This window comes from Protopterus annectens, chromosome 9.part0 (genome assembly GCF_019279795.1).
Source record: "Protopterus annectens isolate FY-2018-M chromosome 9.part0, PAN1.0, whole genome shotgun sequence".
Taxonomy (NCBI): Eukaryota; Metazoa; Chordata; order Ceratodontiformes; family Protopteridae; genus Protopterus; species Protopterus annectens.
In genome coordinates this window covers 1969175768-1969193808 of record NC_056743.1, presented here as the reverse complement: position 1 = coordinate 1969193808, position 18041 = coordinate 1969175768, and the positions used below count along the sequence as shown (strand labels likewise).

The 18041-nt window shown below is 40.0% G+C and overlaps 1 protein-coding gene across 2 annotated transcripts in view; it reads right to left on the bottom strand.

Moving 5' to 3' along the window:
- Positions 1–17305, bottom strand: part of LOC122812360 (beta-1,3-galactosyltransferase 2-like) — a 266312-nt gene extending 249007 nt beyond the window's left edge. For both annotated transcript variants that reach the window (XM_044084786.1, XM_044084789.1), the window contains exon 1: positions 17187–17305. The gene's annotated coding sequence lies outside the window, so the exon portion shown is untranslated. The remainder of the gene's footprint in view (positions 1–17186) is intronic.
- Positions 17306–18041: the final 736 nt, after the last annotated feature.

The following is an 18041-nucleotide window of genomic DNA, read 5'->3' as shown; positions in this document are numbered from 1 at the left end:
GTTTAAGGGAGAGCTTGCCATTTCAATCTTGTGCTATTTTCAAGCAGTAACAGCATCACTTGAAGAAGGATTGACAGTGCAAACTGTCTTGGCCTTCCTAAAATATCTGATATTATTCCACATAAGGGAATAATTGACAAATAAAAGCATGAAAATCCAGTCTGTATGTAATTCAATGGATAAAACATTGGATAAGTCAAAGAACTCAACAGGTCTGGGTGGTAAGAGTTACCTATCTATCCTGTTAAAAGAACATAGCAAGTAGGGACAGGGGTTGCCTGTCTATCCAGGTAGGATTTGCATGTGGTGTCTCACTGGTCTATATGTAAGGACCACATCTTTTGGAGAATTTTTCTCAGATATAAGAGAGGGCTCTGGATAATTAAATATGTCAATGATTGCAAACTAGAAAACATGACTACTTCAATAAGAGAGACCACATTTACCCAAGATGATCAACAAAAATACATACCTGGAGCAGTAGTGAAATTAGCAGCTTTTATATCAACAAATGCAGGATCATGAGCAGAGACATTCATTTTCCAATCACAAATTTAGACTAAGTGTTGGAGAAACAAAATATTTTCTTGTGATATGGTATTTTAGGCCAAAGTACCGATTAAGCATAATGTATATTTCTTCTTAGAGTAACAAATCATAATACTGTCAGCTTGCTTTACTGAGTGGTGTGTATTTACAATGTTTTCTTTATTTTGAGAGAGTGAGAGAGAGAGAGGGGGGGGGCAGTAAAAATTAAAATGGACTTATGACAAGTTTAAAAATCATGGATCTAATTCCAAAAGTGTTTTTTTTCAACCATAAACAAATATTCTCTGATCATAAGACTAAGCAAAAAGAACATTATTATTAGTAGTAGTAGTATTAGTTTTAACTTTGCTATCAGTATTAGTATTAGCAACTGCGGTGGTGGTGCTGCTTGATATGGCGTTAATGTAGCCTCTGACCACCTGCAGTTAGAGCGTTGGCCGTTCGATTCTCAGTTAAGCGTCTACTGTGTGGCTGACATTACGCGTGAATGGGCGTTCGCTTCGTTGAAGGTTGTGCGGGTTAGGAAGCCCGGCAAGCCAGCATGTAAAACTCTACTGCCAATGCATTGGCGGACCCGGAGTTCCGGGTTGTGGCTTAAGCGACCCCCTAACCGGTGCTCTAAAAGACGGGGAATAAGGGAAGACACACACACATCAGTATTAGTATTAGCATTAGTACTAGTATTAACATTACTATTAGCATTAGTATTAACATTGCTATCAGTATTAGTATTAGCATTAGTACTAGTATTAACATTACTATTAGCATTATTATTAGTATTAGCATTAACATTGCTATCAGTATTAGTATTAGTATTAGCATTAGTACTAGTATTAACATTACTATTAGCATTAGTATTAGTATTAACATTGCTATCAGTATTAGTATTAGCATTAGTACTAGTATTAACATTACTATTAGCATTAGTATTAGTATTAGTATTGCTATCAGTATTAGTATTAGCATTAGTACTAGTATTGACATTACTATTAGCATTAGTATTAGTATTATCATTAGCATTAGCATTACTATTAGTATTATATGGGGTCAGTTATGGTGAGCAGTTCAAATTGTGACCACTGTTCATCTGCCAAAGCCAGAAAAGCATATTTTGCAGCTCATCCAGTTCCTAAGTAGAAGTCTAGTCACTCCAGGGACACCAGCGTACTGCCTAATACCTTACTGATCTACACATTTATTAAATAAAGTCCTGCTTTCTGTATAGCATTCTAACAAGACATATGAGGCAGCTCAAAAAGATTCAATGATTCCTTATTAGAAAAATCATAAAGGTTAAAAACAAACTATTCTGAAAGGTTGGAGGAATTGTCATTATAGGATTCATACTAATGCTCTGCTCTGACATTCATCATACTGAGAGACATTGCAAAAATAAAGCTGTCAATGAAAAATATTAACTTTAGCAAAAAAAAAATAAATACGTTCTGCAGGGAGACAATTTCCCATGTGTTCCCTCTGTGGAAAAATGCACCACTTTCTCCAAGTTTCTTAAAATATGTCACCCACGAGACAGTACAAACTTGAGAGTAAAGGAAAACCTTCCCTACTCCCAAAGTTCAACGATGTCAAAGAAATCAAGCCAAGCTAAGTAACTAAAGGAAGACTCAGCCAAATAGGTTTATAATAAGCTAACTGCCCTTGCGAGCCATTTTAAGCCTAGCCAATTATCCCTTGTGAGACTTAAACCCTATACTTTGTGTTTATAAGACAAACACCTTAGCCATTAAGCCACCCTCCCAACCCCAAATATGGTTGATAAATTCCATTGTGAGTAAAGCTGGAACAATATCTGCCTTATCACTCTTTCATTGCATTTTGTTTTTTATAAGTTATTTAGATATGACCTCTGCCTGATGTATAAGATGATGAGTAATTAATTTTTATTTTAGTCTGTAGACCAGTGGGGCTAGCACCTGACAGGGAATCTAATACTAAACATAAATAAAAATAATTGAAAAAGTGACAGATACAGTAAGAAATGTCTTCCACGATCATGCAAAGAGCTTCTGCTATATATCAATATATAAATGATTAACTTCTGATTACATGGGAAGTACAAATTATCAACGTGGGGTCATGGCATCAAGTTTCTTGACATAAAGCTGTTTTTGAAAGAGGAAATAAACTTCTATTAACTTATGAACAATGCTTATCTTTTCTCACTCTTAACACTTATATATTTTATATGTTACCAAATATTGTATACCCTATATTAACATGAGGAGTAGAAGCTATTTTACATCACAATATGCCAAGCGAACCATTATTAAAGAAATCAATACTTAATAACAGTTTCATTGATAGAGACTGCATTTTTGTATTCAATGGATTGCATGACCATATCAATAAATAAATAATTAACAGAACAATAATTGTATTTAACTTCCTATGCGCAACAAAACATGATGCCCCATTACTGATCCCCTGATGTTCAAGAAATTCAATCAAACGTATAAGAAAAAGATTGCACCTCCTCTGCTCATTTTCTGTGGTTTTGGATTAGATGGCAAACGTTGTTTAGCCCAGACAGCCTGGATGCCAAACACTTGCTATAGTATGCATTATTAAAAAGTATTGCTTCTCAAACCAAAACATGATGCTAGCACATTTAAAAGAATGCTACAAATTATAATACACAGAAAGAAAGACCAGTGTCTGGTTTCTGTAGATAACTGAAACAATCTAACAACAGATTGCAAGCCAAATCGCAGCAATCTGCAATTTGTCTGAGGCAGGTCAGCTCGGACTCAGGTTTCAGTGGGGGGAGGGGGGGGCAGGTAGGGCCAGGATAGGTAGGAGGGTAAGGTGGGATGGGCTGACTAGAGGAAGGATTGAAAAGGCTGGGAACAAACCAAATCAGTCTTCTTGATCCCTACCTGGACAGCTTGTAGCAACTGATCAGTGGATTGTTTGAAATAAGTGGTTTATCTTGGTACAAGGTAAGGCCCTCATTTTTGTTTGTTGATTTAATTACAACCTTAAAGGAAGTTATCTGTGGTAGGATCAGTTGCTGGGGGTTTTTGAAGCTGTTTTGGAAAGAGATGCTGGGGCAATTTTAGTATTAAGTTTGGCTGTAGCAACAGAGTGGAATGTTAGTATTTCTATTCTTAATTCCATTATCATTCAAACATGCTAATAGTTAAAGTTGTCTGTGTAATTCTAATGAGAGTTGAAAACAGTGGGTGGTTTTAGAACAATGTAAAGTCTTCCTTGTTGTTAGTTAATTGCAGGATTAAAAGGAATTCTCCAGGGTAAGAACAGTTGCTGTTTGAATCCTAGGTGTTTACTATACTTGGAGGCAAATAAGTGGCTTGAAAGCAGTTTTTTACCAGATGGCAAACAGGCTAGTAATTAAGATTGCACAATAACATATTACATAAATCCTCAGTAGAGTATCAGGAATGTTTTTATAGGTTTTTTAATCAGATTTTATTGTGTTAGTCAAAGTGCAAGGCAGCTAAGGCCTACGGAGACCGCATGGCTGGTCCAGGGAGTTGAGGCCTGCAGGCAGCCACATGGATGGGCTTGTGAATTGAGGCCTGCAGGAAACCACATGGCTAGGCTCAAGAGCTGAGAGGCCTAGTGAGCTGAGGCCTGCAGGAAGCCACATGGCTGGGCCTGTGGGCTGAGGCCTGCAGGAAGCCACATGGCTGGGCCTGTGAGCTGAGGCCTGCAGGAAGCCACATGGCTGGGCCTGTGAGCTGAGGCCTGCAGGAAGCCACATGGCTGGGCCTGTGAGCTGAGACCAGCAAGAAGCCGCATGGCAAGGCCTGTTAACAGCGGCCTGCATGGAGCCACATGGCAAGGCCTGTCAGTGAGGTCTGCAGGAAACCGCATGGCAAGGCCTGTGAGCTAAAGCCTGCTGAAGCAACATGGCTAGGCCTGTGAGCTTGGGCCTGAGGTACAGGAAACATCAGTACACAAGAGCCCATGCTTGTAATTGTGGTAATTATTAATTTCCTGAATAGGAACTCAATTCTAAACTGTGGTAGCGTAAGCATGGAGGGGCTGGTTAGATCAGGTTACTCTCTACTGGTGTTAAATTCATTAAGGAAGACTGAAAAGAAGGAGATTTAGTAGAATCAGTCGGGTTAGTGAAACACAAACTTAGTTAAAGCACTTTACTACTTTGTATAACTATTAAAAAAAAAAAAAAAACCCTAATTATCTAACGTGGTATGTCTTGTGTTTTCACTGACTAGATGGATCCTCAAATGCAAACACAAATGCAGACCTTGTTGAGCATAAAAGGGAGATCATGGTGGGAGGATCTGTTTCACCAGATAGTAGGGTCAGGGCAGGTGCCTCAAGCAGTTAATGTTCAACCTCGGGTGACCTGCCCCGGACCCTCAAACAGGACCCAGCTCAGGATCCCAAGGGTTAGTGGGAGTAATGGGAAAGATGGCGGACAGGACAGGAATACGGAAATTCTCAGAAGCATAAGGATAAGAAGAAACACTGCAAAGCGCAAGAGGAAGTTAAGAATATGCCTATTATGGAACAGAAGTGTTTGCAGTGGTTACAAAGCCAAGGTATATTAGATGAGGAATTAAGGTACTATGAATCTTTGCCTGGAGAACACTGCAAGGTTAATCAAAATCATTTCACAGAGTCCGCGATACTTTGAGGGACATGGTTGGGATTGACAACAAGCAGACAGCGGAGGACTCTGAGTCAGCCACAACAGTAGGGGCTCCATGGCTGGAGTTGGGTGTACCCAAACTAACAATGCACTTTTAGACCAGATGGGAGCTTTATTAGCTCAGCTCAAAAGGTAAACAGGATGGTGATACAGTAATGCATCAAGGAAACAAGGGTCAGACTGTGCTGGAAGGGGAAGGAGACTCAGAACTGGTTAAGTACAGTGGTGCAGTTCGTTAGAATTACCACTAGGTTTTCATTTAAGTGAAAAAGTGAAACAACAGATTGCAAGTGGGGAATACATAGATATATTTTCATTGCTGAACAGGGAGGATGAAGAAAAGGAAAGGGATAAGGATGGCAGGGTTGAATATTCAGTAGCCAAAAAAAAGGAGGTTACAAGTAAGAAGAACATGGGAAAACTGGGCGATTGGTTACTCCATTTATGCTCAAATTTTAGGTGATAGATGTTCTGCTAAAGCAAAAGACATGTGGACGCATTTTAATAGGGTAACCACGATGCGCTTTGCTCAAGGGGCAAATAGATGGTTGAGGTATGATGAGGACTACAGAAGGATGAGGCAGTCATACCCAGAGAGGTCTTGGGCATGGTTGGATTTGGGGCTTTTGTGCTGGCTAGATACAAGCGGAGATGCAGCAACAACAGATTGTGGTTTTCCAGTTAATCAGAATGGGTATAACACTTATAGGTTCGGTTAACAACAGACAACCAATGGGACAGAACAGACGGGAGTGCTGGGAAGTGTTATCAGTACAACTTCGGTCAGTGTCGGAATCAACTTCAGTGTAGATTTAAGCATCAATGCATGGCTTGTGGTAAGGTAAACCACCCAGCCAAGGCTTGTTTTCGTCTCTCAAACCCCCAGAACAAATGTTTTTACCCACCCGCCACCTTTAAAGGGTACGCAGCTCCATCTCCCAACGCCCCGGTAAAGGGATATTTTAAAGGAATAGGCTCAAAGCATATCCAGATAGAGAAGCAGCAGCATTACTACAAGAGGGATTCACCAAGGGCTTCAAGATACCAGCAAAAGGTAGGAAGCAAGGGGTTTGGGTCAAGAACTTGAAGTCAGCAGAAGAGCATCCGGAGATAGTTAGAGCAAAAATAAATAAAGAATTGGAAGCGGGCAGACTGGCAGGCCCATTTCCCTGCCCACCAAGAAGAGCATTTAAGGTTTCTCCCATCGCGTAGTACCCAAAAAGAAACCTGGTGAATTTCGGCTTATTCACCACTTATCCTATCCACAAGGAAATTCGGTAAATGATTACATAAATGGGTAGGGACTTCAGTGCATTATCGTCTTTTGATGAAGCTGTTAAGAAAGTCATGGAGAAGGGAAGGGGCCCTTATGGCAACAGCTGACATAGTGTCTGCTTTCAGACATTTACCCATTGCATCTAAACACCAAGGGTGGTTAGGTTTGGCATTTGAAGGCCAGTATTTCATGGATAAATGCATGCCTATGGGTTGTTCAATAGCATGTGCTACTTTTGAGAAATTCAGTTCCTTCTTACACTGGTTGGTGGCTCAGCGGGTAGGGGAAGACAGAGTTGTTCATTATTTAGATGACTTTCTATTCATTGGGAAGGAGGACACAGGGGAATGTCAACAAGCGTTGGATACATTTCAACAAGTATGCAGGGAGTTAGGGTGCCGCTAGCAAGGGATAAAACAGAGGGGCGAACAGATTGACTTTCCTGGGTATAGAGATTGATAGCTTCAATGGACAGTGCAGACTTCCTATTGACAAGGTGCAGAAATTACGACTACTCTTAAGTCAAGTGCTAACACAGAATAAGATAACCCTTAAACAGTTACAAGAATTAGTAGGGTTAATGAATTTTGCATGCAAAGTGATTCCTGTAGGGCCGGCTCTCATTTATGAGGCTTAGCTGCTAAGGGTCAGGGTGCACAAAGCCACACCATGGGATTAGGATCACACAAGGTATGAAGGAGGATCTGGGTGTGTGGTGGAGTTTCTTATCAGACTACAATGGGATAGCAATTTGGCAGGAGAGAGACCAGCTACCTCCGCTCAGTTGTTTACAGATGCAGCGGGGGAATTGGCTTTGGAGTTATTTTCAAGATCACTGGTTCAGCATGGCTTCAATATTGCCGTCTCAATTGAAAAACAGGGTAGATATTTCAATCGCAGATATGGAATTTTTCCCAGTAGTGGTGGCATTGGAAATTTGGGAGCACAAATGAAAACAGAGTAGTCTGGCTGCGTTCTGACAACAATAGTGTAGTGCATATAGTCAATAATCAGCTGGGGAAAAGGGGTATTAGGTAGGATGATGAGATATTTTACATTTAAGTGTTTGACATTTAATGTGACAGTTAAGGCACAACACATTCCTGGCATCGATAACTCATTGGCAGATGCCCTTTCTCGTTTGCAGTGACCCGCTTTCAGGTCGCTGGCCCCAACGGCGACTCCTTCTCCGACACCAGTGCCAGTTCAATTATGGGCCTTATGGACAGACGACAATGGTTGCTAATGTGTAATTCTCTCAGTAGAAGAACAAGGGTAAGGTACAATAAATGTATACAACAGTTCTTGCAAACTAGAATAACCAGAGGCTGGGAATCCATTTGGCCTTTTCCACCCTCACCAAATCAGGTCTTATATCATGGTGATGAAAGAAAAGGTTGGAGCCTGGGCAGAGCCAGAAGCACATTGTCAGCCTTGAATTGGTTCCATCAGGCCTTGGGTTTGGAAGATCTAGCTAACACTTTCCAAGTACGTGCGATGTTTAAAGGTTGGGGGAGACAAACACCCAAGAGGCTGGATAAGAGATACCCTATAGGTCCAGCTGTATTAAGCAAGTTATGGATTGCGGTTTCAGAGGTTTGTTTCTCTACTTATGAGGTATCATTATTTAAGGCTGCCTTTCTGCTGGCTTTTTGTGGGGCATTTAGATGGTCGGAAATTGTCCAACCGAACAAGAAAAGCCAAGGGACAGTACTGCCTTTAGAACATGTACACGTGCTGGGTGATGACACCTGGATTTATGTGGCGAAATCTAAAACTGATCAGGAAGGCAAAGGTCAATGGGTAAGTAGTTACCCCGGAGGGATTAGAATTGAATGTGACTAAAGTGTTATTGGAGTACCAGGGTTATAGGGGTTTATTAGGTGGACCATTTTTCTGCCATCAGCAAGGTGAACCACTTACACATTATCAGGTGAGAGCAGTCTTAAAGCAGGCAGTTAAGTTGATAGGCTTGGACACAAGCAGGTATACATTGCATTCTTTTCGGATAGGTGCAGCCTCATATGCACATGAAATGGAGGATGTCAGCAGGTAGACATTATGAGGATGTGGGTAGGATGGAAATCAAAGAAAACATATAAGAAAGTTATGTAAGGTGTAAACAACTCTAATTCTTGTTCATTGCATTTCAGCAGACAAATCCAAGAGAACATTGAAATACCGTTATCTGGATAGTTGGCCATTTCCTCCCTTGTTCGAGACTTCACCTCTGGAGTGCAGAACAGGCCGGGCTTACCGCCTTTCAAAGAGAACAAGCTCCAGGCAAAACAGTTTGGTATGGGGTGTCAGGAATCACGCAGTGGCACCCAGCTTAGCACAGTAATGCAACAAGCAGCTTAGAAGTGGTAAACCTCTCCTGCAGCCGTAAGTCTTTGCCACCTAAGGGGCAGCGATATTGGGTCAGGGCAACCAATACAAGATTTAATTAGTTCTATGGTATGGGAAATTAATTACATACATGAATGCTTGGCCACACGCCACATTATTTGTTGGTCGGAAGTGGTACAGAGAAAAAGATGGAAGGGGCCAGGTCCATAAAAGCTGTGGAGAAGAATGAGGCTGGAGAATTAATAATTCTATGGATAAGATTTTAAAGGCCACATAAGGAGGGTTTGTACATTCCCCACCACCCTGGCATTCGGGTCTGGTGGCCAGATAGGTATGAGAAAGATGGGGGTTCATTTATCGGAGAAAAGGTTCACCAGGTATTTTACAAGGAATTACAGGCAGTTTTAGCTCTGAAGGGCATTCACCTAGAGTAGGTTGAGATAAATGGCGTGTGCTGGCGGAGGAACATTCACTCCTTCTGTGGCGGAAGAGCAGGAAAGGTAATGGAGGCCAAGGCAAGTGGGGGGGGAGGTCACAGGACTTTTCAGCTGGACCTTCCACAGGCCAGACAGCCCCAAGGGATTGTTGCCAGGGGACTTATCAGCCGGCAATGGCCCCCCTTACATCATGATTGTAAAGTATTAGAAGGTGTGATAGAACTGTAAAAAGTTGTTATGAAATGGGTATGATACATGTAAAGGGCGGATAATAAACGACAGTGCTGTCTGTTGTCCTGTAGGCGAGGTGAATGCTATGTAAAGAGGAAATAAATGGCCTCCTGATATTCCTGCCTTCTATGCACATCCTCATAATAATTGGTTTATTAGAGAAAGTCATTTGACAATGATTGGCAATAAACACATGGCTGCAGCCATTTAATCCATCTGGAAGTCTCTGTGTTATTATTATTTACCTGCTTAGTTACCTTGATTTGTTGGACATATGGAATTTTGAGGCATATGTCCACAAGGATGCAATGGATTGACAATGTGCTGAACTGGTTCTGCATATGTGTAGCTCCAATACTGAATGAATCATTAATGGAAATATGGTTGTTAGGAATTGCAGAGGCTGAACAATGCCAGCAATCTAATGCTTAGATAACAGGTATGGGTAAGATTGAGTAAGAGGATCTGTGACTCAGAGTATGAATTCTGTTTTGTAAAAAGACAGGTAGAGGCTTTCGTACCAATCTCTTTGTAGAACAAACCCTTTTCCCAGACAAGACATCTTGTCTCAGTAATAAATGAATCATTAATTAACAAAGTATGTGGTATTGCTGAATCCTGACTCTGTCCACTGTTTCTCTTAAGTATTACATCTGTGGGAGTGTGTGCGTGTGGGGTGTATGCATGTGTGGACGTGTGTTCAGATTCATTTTTTGAAGCATACAGTGTATTTTTCTTGCTTTATGCTGCACCCTACCGTAAACAAGGTTTTAAGTGGTTACCGTTCCGCATTATTGACTTTGCCACTTAATTACGGCTTCCTGTTCAAGTTGGATTTGCTATTGAGAAGAAGTGTAATTTGGATTTAAAGAGAAAAGAACAAAAGAGACATGGAACATAATACTGTCACACTGCAGTATTAGTACCTCAACAACACATTATGAAAACAAAGTATTTGTGAATTTCAGTCTATAACAGTTTATCAAAAAGTGGAATATCCTTACCAAGCTGGAGTTTACAAGAGTTTGCAAGTGGCATTCATTTGCGTTCCTCTTTAAAATGTTACAGTTCTCTATATCCTCTTGGCTTCTCTTCCAGATGCTTCAGTATTTACCACTCCCAAAACTACCAATCTTTGTTTAAATCTCCAGCATTGTTCTTGTTTCCTATAATTATCTTTTTTAACCAGGAAAAGCACTTCCTATCAGTATTAGTATTAGTATTAGCATTAGTACTAGTATTAACATTACTATTAGCATTATTATTAGTATTAGCATTAACATTGCTATTAGTATTAGTATTAGCATTAGTACTAGTATTAACATTACTATTAGCATTAGTATTAGTATTAACATTGCTATCAGTATTAGTATTAATATTAGCATTAGTACTAGTATTAACATTACTATTAGCATTAGTATTAGTATTAGTATTAACATTGCTATCAGTATTAGTATTAGCATTAGTACTAGTATTAACATTACTATTAGCATTAGTATTACTATTTGTATTAGTTTTAACATTGCTATCAGTATTAGTATTAGCATTAGTTCTAGTATTAACATTACTATTAGCATTAGTATTAGCATTCGTATTAACATTGCTATCAGTATTAGTATTAGCATTAGTACTAGTATTAACATTACTATTAGCATTAATCCATTGAGTATTAACATTGCTTTATCAGTATTGGTGGTAGCATTAGTATGGTATTAACATTACTGTAGCATTAGTATTAGTTTTAACTTTGCTATCAGTATTAGTATTAGCATTAGTACTAGTATTAACATTACTATTAGCATTATTATTAGTATTAGTATTAACATTGCTATCAGTATTAGTATTAGCATTAGTAGTAGTATTAACATTACTATTAGCATTAGTATTAGTATTAACATTGCTATCAGTATTAGTATTAGCATTAGTACTAGTATTAACATTACTATTAGCATTTGTATAAGTATTATCATTAGCATTAGCATTACTATTAGTATTATATGGGGTCAGTTATGGAGAGCAGTTCAGATTGTGAGCACTGTTCATCTGCCAAGACCAGAAAAGCATATTCTGCAGCTCATGCAGTTCCTAAGTAGAAGTCTAGTCACTCCAGGGACAGCAGCGTACTGCCTAATACCTTACTGATCTCTACATGTATTAAATAAAGTCCTGCTTTCTGTATAGCATTGTAACAAGACACCTGAGGCAGCTCAAAAAGATTCAATGATTCCTTATTAGAAAAACCATAAAGGTTAAAAAGAAACTATTCTGAAAGGTTGGAGGAATTGTCACTACAGGATTCATACTAATGCTCCCTCTGACATTCATCATACTGAGAGACATTGCAAAAATAAAGCTGACAATGAAAAGTATTAACTTTAGCAAAAACAAAATAAATACGTTCTGCAGGGAGACAATTTCCCATGTGATCCCTCTGTGGAAAAATGCACCACTATCTCCAAGTTTCTTAAAATATGTCACCCACGAGACAGTACAAACTTGAGAGTAAAGGAAAACCTTCCCTACTCCCAAAGTTCAATGATGTTTAAGAAATTCAATCAAAAGTATAAGAAAAAGATTGCACCTCCTCTGCTCATTTTCTGTGGTTTTGGATTAGATGGCAAACGTTGTTTAGCCCAGACAGCCTGGATGCCAAACACTTGCTATAGTATGCACTATTAAAAAGTATTGCATCTCAAACCAAAACATGATGCTAGCACAGATGTCTGGCATCCGCGGCGGTTCCTGATATTGCTGCGCGCCTGCGCGACCACATCAGGCTATGAAGGCAAAAGCAACGGAGAAAGCAAGACCCGTTTGCTTTTCTGGTGTCTCGCTATGTTAAATGAGTTTAACATGGCGAGAGACAATTTAAAATAAACGGCGGACATCTCCGTTGTTTGTTTTAAAAACGCTTACAAATTAGTAATACAGCCAGAAAGCGCTTATCTCTGTTTATCCTTTACTTTTGTTGGAATAAAGAAGATTTTTTGCATCAGTTGGACTTCTCGTGGTGTATCCTGATAGTTCTATTCACTGTTACGGTTGGTTTATTTACTTGCTGCAGGATACTTTGGGAGAGTTAGCGGTAATATTTTATTATCTTATATAACTGAAACAATCTAAACCCTTTTCCCAGACAGACATCTTGTCTGTAATCGTGAATCATTAATTAACAAAGTATGTGGTATTGCTGAATCCTGACTCTGTCCACTGTTTCTCTTAAGTATTACATCTGTGGGAGTGTGTGCATGTGGGGTGCATGCATGTGTGGACGTGTGTTCAGATTCATTTTTTGAAGCATACAGTGTATTTTTCTTGCTTTATGCTGCACTTATAAATGAGGTTTCGTGTTACTGTTCCGCCATTGTTTCAAAATTACGCTTCCTGTTGAAGTTGGATTTGCTATTGAGAAGGAGGTAATTTGGATTTAAAGGAAAAGAACAAAAAAGAGACATGGAACATAATACTGTACACTGCAGTATTAGTACCTCAACACATTATGAAAACAAAGTATTTTGTGAATTTCAGTCTATAACAGTTTATCAAAAGTGGAATATCCTTACTGCTGGGTTACAAGAGTTTGCAAGTGGCATTCATTTCGTCCTCTTAAAATGTTACAGTTCTCATCCTCTTGGCTTCTCTTCCAGGTGCTTCATTTACCACTCCCAAACTACCAATCTTTGTTTAATTCCAGAATTTCTTGTTTCCTATAATTATCTTTTTAACCCATCGCATACAGTCGTAATATATTCCATGCCCACACCTTCCTCCTTACTGACCAGCCACTCACATTCAAGCGCCACGCCCCTTATATCTAAAAATTGGCATCTTTCCAGGCAATCCTCGGAGTTAATACCACCTCCACAGCCTCTGCCCCCATCACCACCACTAACATTGCCACTGCCACATTTGTCGATGTTTTTTTCTCACTGGGTTCCTGGGACTTATTTTTCTGGACTATCATGTTCAGCTAGCCATGTCCCACCAATAAACAAAAGTAAGGGTATCAAGTAAAATAAATGTATTTAAAGGAGTTTAGGCCCTCTTTCAAACGTATTTAAATAAATGCATAGATTACTCCACTAAAAGATTTGGGTTCATTTATTTTTATTTTAGGTAAAATTGTGAGGAAGAAAGGAATCCGATGTTTCCAATTTATTAATCGTTTAAGTATTACGAAGTAGTGCGACACGGAAACTAAAGAGGTAAATATTTATTGCATTATTTAATTCTGCACCTCTTTTCCTTGCCCCGGTCAGTGTTTTGACCTCATCAGCATTAAAGTCTAACCGCGGTGGCCTCTAAACTGAGGGCGTCCGTGGTTGTGCAGCGGTTAGTGCTGGTGCTTCACAGCAAGCGGCTCTCCGGTTCCATCCTCGGCTGTAGTGCCTTCTGTGCGGAGTCTGTATGTCCTCCCTGGGGTCGCGTGGGTTTCCTCCGGGTGCTCCGGTTTCCTCCCAAAGACATGCTGTAAGTGTCTAAATTGGCCCTGTCCGTGTGTGTGCCTTCCATGGAAGGTTGGACACCGGGCTGGCAACTCCACACCGTAAAACTCCACTGCCAATCATGAGTGGAGAGTAAGGTTACCACCTGTCCCTCTTTGCGAGGGACAGTCCCACTTTGGGCAGTTGTGTCCTGCGAAAAAAATGACAAATGTCCTGAGATTTTAAGACAAAATATATTTCTTGCATTTTCTTTAATAGTTGCATAAAACATTTATTTTGTATCTGAAACACATAAATATTATTTGAAATAGCATAAGCATCTCAAATGTTGCAAAATAATCTTTTATTTGGCAAAAAAGTGAAGTTCTGTCCTTTGCACTGGCCATGAGTAGGTTTTGTCCTGCAAAATTTCACATTTCTATGAAAAAAACGGCCCACTTTGGGCGTGTGCAAAAGGTGGCAACCCTAGGACATGTGATCCGATGTGGCGACTCCTAATCGCGAAAAGCCGAAAAAAGAAGAAGCATTAAAGTCTAACGCGAACCAGACGTTATTTTCCATTTCTTTGTCCACGTTTCATCGTGGTAGGGTCATGTGTAATAACCTGAGCTGCAAGTGAACTTTTTTTAACACTGTACATTTGACCGAGCTGAGAGCAGTGTGCTACCAAAAAAATACTTTATCTTAGGGTCCCGCCCGGTGCATCTTGTAAGTGGGGCTGGAAACATCTACCCCCACCCACACCAAGTGTGCCCCATTACGAGGAATGCCCCTTGTGCCCATGTTCCTCGTAGATCCACATTGAAAGGGTGTCACATATTCCGGATTAGCAATGTTTTGGTAAATAATACTAAATCATTTTAATTGATTAAAAAGATGTATTTTATACGTATAAAGTAATACATTTCCACCAGGCTAAGAAGCGTACTTGATTACGTTGCTGCTGTTTTAAAGTGCTCCTGATTGTATCCATTTATACCATCACTATGAAAGTTAGCGTTACACATTTAGGGAAGGGAAAGTTCAGAGCTATGACCCCCATCCCCGGAACACACACCTTGGACAGTTTTGTTGTGCGAGGGGAAACATCAAAAAGGACAACTGTCTTACGATTTTTAGGGCAAAAGTAAGATTTACTAAGTTTAATGCAAAGGTTGTACAAATGATTATAGTGTATCTGAAGCACGTTAATATTATATGAGAGACAACGACATTCTTAAAGACCGAGTTATTACTTTGGCAAAAGGTGAAGTCCGGCCCTTTGCACTGAATATGGGTCGGGTTTGTCCTACAAAATCTTATGTTTCAACGAAAAATCTCCCATTCTGGGCGGTCATAAAGGTGGCAACCCCAAAGTGCCCCACTCCTACCCTCAAAAAACACACACACCTCTCGGAACTTCCCTAGTTTCTCACCAGGAAGCGAGTTCGATCTCAGCCGCTCTCTGTTCGAAATCTAAATAACAGATTATGCACTAAGGGCTTAAAACTAGTGAATTCTCACCATCCTCATTGTATTATAGGTACAGACAATTCATTTCCACTGGTTTCATTAACGTTCTTAAAAAAGGGGAAAGAAAATGATTCCCTGTGTTTGGAGTGGCGAAACCCCCACCACCTAGAATCACCATCTAACAGTGGCACCTCAGAAATGTCATCTTGGAGGAATATTTTCCACCACTCTTTGGTAAAGTGGGTAAGTAGTTTCAGCCCCCCCCCTCCGCAAAAACAATAAAGGCAGTCCTAGCTTGTAACAGCTGTACTATCTACGCTATATAATCCAGAAACACGTCAGGTTCTTTTATTCTCTGCGGCAAGTCAAGCTCTTTGGAGAGCAGAATTGCCAGGCATGTTTACTAATTGTCCACGTTTTCACTGCTTAGTCCAGATCTAGGCAGGTGTGCTCTTCACTAAAAAAATGAAGGATGAAATTGTCTCATCACATATTTAGGAAACAAAATTATTTATTACTTGTTTATCCAAATGTTAAAAAAGCTATAGTGCCCATACCACCCCAGAGCTAGTGAATTACCTTATGATGATATAAACCAAAAGAATGTTAGTTACTGTTTTGTTTCATTTTAATAAAGTGACATGTTATTTGCACTCTTCGTGCGCACGGTTGGAATCTTACCGCAACTGGGTAAACAATATATTTCTTTCCGTATTAGCATATTATTGAGATAATTCAACAAGTATTTTTGCACATCATGTTTAGTGATGATTGCAAGAGATAAGGAAGCAGTTCGTCAAACATCAGCTTTTAACAGCACACGAGTGGAATAGTTCAAGGTTCTATTCTGGTCGCGGGGATGCTGACTGGCTACAGTCCGAACTGTATTTTTTAACTAAATTCTTCTGCTACAGCCAACAGCCCCAAAATATGATGTTTACATTAATTGTAATCGTACTGATGATCTGTTCTCCCCTGCAATGAGCTACTTACTGACTCTGGGGTAGGTACAGTGTAGGCTTTGTGGTAATAACAGGGTTAAAAGTGAGACTACAATGTCATATTTTACTATAGTATGGTTACCACCTGTCCCACTTTGCGAGGGACAGTCCCTCTTTGGGCAGTTCTGTCCTGCAGAAAAAATGTAAAAATCGTAAATGTCCTGAGATTTTAGGACAAAATTATTTCTTACAGTTAATGTAATAGTTGCATACAACAGTGATTCTGTATCTGAACCACTTAAATGTTATAAGAAACAGAATAAACAACTAAAACATTACAAGAATAAGTTTTTATCTAGGCAAAAAAGTGAAGTTCTGTTCTTCGTACTGGCCGGGGCCCCGGGGGTATGTTTCAACCTGTAATATCTGACGTTTGTACCAAAAATGTCCCACTTTAGGCATTTGAAAAGGTGGCAACCCTATTACAGTTGTTTTGGTATAGATAATATATTGACCTAAGTGTATGCAGACACAAGTATTCACCACTTACGCCTTGCCTAGTTGGTGCATATGTACCTGTCCACATAATTAGACGAGATAAGATTACCCAGTGTGCCAATATGAACCAGTGGATACGAATATAGCGGGAATACACTAGGAGTGTATTTATTGGGAGCCGTCTTCGTACAATAAGCTATCAAGAAATAAGTTGAACTTTTGCCTTCTCTGCAAAAGGTGACTTCACTTACACTTAATAAAAAGTATGCTTTGTACCCCCCCCCCCCAGCATTTCCGGCTGAAGCCCTGCAACATCAGTTGTGAAATTTAAAGAAGCTTGCTTACCCCTTGTGCAGATCAGGTAGGAACACCTTGACAATGCCAGCTTGTCTCCTTCAGCACTACTCACCACTTCAGTTGTATCACGTACTGTACTGTGACTCTAGTGCTCATTTCCCGCCCCCAAAGAATGAAGACAACATTTGGAGAAGCCGCTTCCTTCGAGTGCAAGCAGCATATTGTTTAGGGGTGGGGAGGCTGTGATAGCTGTCTGGACGTAGTCCAATGGCGTTGCTTTGTGTAAAACAGCACTACTGTATGCTGTGAAAGGAGCCTCCTTCACTGCTACTAAGTGACCATTTAGTTGGCATCAACCCAGGGAGGGTCGAGCGCTCCGCGCAGAAGCACCATCGGGAAGTTCCACACTGTGCCACCTGAGTTACATGAGCTCCGGCTGTAGGCAGTAAAGGTCAGCTTTGGCATTAGCGTCCAAACTGCAATCCTGTATTGTACGGATACGTTTACACCTGGAGACTGAGAGACACTGGATGGTGGGTTCTTCAAAGCATTTGAGAAGTTAGCTTGGATGGATATAATTAACTTATTTTTTATAGCTAAAACAAGTGAGGAACACACCGTCAATCTTTGATAAAACACAGCACAAAACTAAAAGCTTTCGGGCAAAACTCTTTCTCAATGCATTGAGAGTGCAGCACGATTTATGGATTTTCTGCATTTTATAAGCTTGTCAGCTAAGTCTACGAATTGATCTGTGCTTATGTTTACGGTGAATGAGAAATATTTACTCAGGACAGTGATGATGCACCCTATTTCTTTTACAAGCACCTCTGAATCTTCACCCTTTACATAAACTATCCCAATTTATGTTCCCAGTAAAGGTACAGAATTGTCTTTTATTTA